This window comes from Odocoileus virginianus, chromosome 33 (genome assembly GCF_023699985.2).
Source record: "Odocoileus virginianus isolate 20LAN1187 ecotype Illinois chromosome 33, Ovbor_1.2, whole genome shotgun sequence".
NCBI lineage: Eukaryota > Metazoa > Chordata > Mammalia > Artiodactyla > Cervidae > Odocoileus > Odocoileus virginianus.
In genome coordinates this window covers 7,594,313-7,595,195 of record NC_069706.1, presented here as the reverse complement: position 1 = coordinate 7,595,195, position 883 = coordinate 7,594,313, and the positions used below count along the sequence as shown (strand labels likewise).

Here is an 883-nt window from a genome sequence, read left to right as displayed (position 1 = left end):
AATCCCTGGGTCAGGAAGATCCCCCGGACGAGGGCATGGCAACCCAGTCCAGTATCCTCGCCGGGAGAATCCCATGGACAGAGGAGACTGGCAGGCTACAGTCCATGGGGTCGCCAAGACTGAAGCGACTTATCATGCACATTCTTTTTCACATTCTTTCTCATACAGGTTATCACAGAATGTTGCATAGATCTCCCTGTGCTATACAGTAGGTCCTTGTCGGTTATCTATCTTACATGTGGTAGCGTGTGTATGTTCATCCCATGCTCCTGACTTATCCCTTTCCATGTTTCCCTCTGATAACCATGATTTCATTTTCCATAACTGTAAGTCTGAAAAATATGGAACGCTTCATGAATTTTCATGTTATCCTCCTGCAGGAGCCATGTTACTCTTCTCAGTATAGTTCTAATTTTAGTGTATGTGCTGAAGCAAGCACCTAACTGTGTTTTTTGGTTAAACATTATTTTCAGATGTATTTGACAGAAATAATGCATGGGTTATCGTTAAAACATACAAAAACACAAAGAGTAAAAAAAAAGAGCAATCCCCTTGCAGTGACCAATCCCACTGTATTGTGATAAGGACAATATATATCGTTCTACATACTGAGAAGTCCCTCGAGAGTCCCTTGGACTGCAAGATCAAGAATGCATGCATGTACAGGGTGTGTTTTTCAACAGTGAGTTCATGTGATAGGACCCCTTTTACTACCTGCCGTATTCAGCTAACATATCTGGGCGATCAGATAAGGGCTGACGGCAGAGCAACTCCAGACGGCATCTCTATAGAGGGCAGTGTGAGTGGGCTGGAGAGGAAGCATCACAAGGAATGCCCAGTCCATTCAACTTCAGCACTGTGGACAGGGGCGCAGCTCGTCCCT

At 44.7% G+C, this 883-nt stretch overlaps 1 non-coding gene across 1 annotated transcript; it reads right to left on the bottom strand.

Annotated features, from left to right (window-relative positions):
• Nucleotides 1-335: 335 nt before the first annotated feature.
• On the bottom strand, nt 336-439 carry LOC139032922 (U6 spliceosomal RNA). The gene has a single exon (XR_011485560.1). It is a non-coding gene; the product is annotated as a U6 spliceosomal RNA (small nuclear RNA).
• Nucleotides 440-883: the final 444 nt, after the last annotated feature.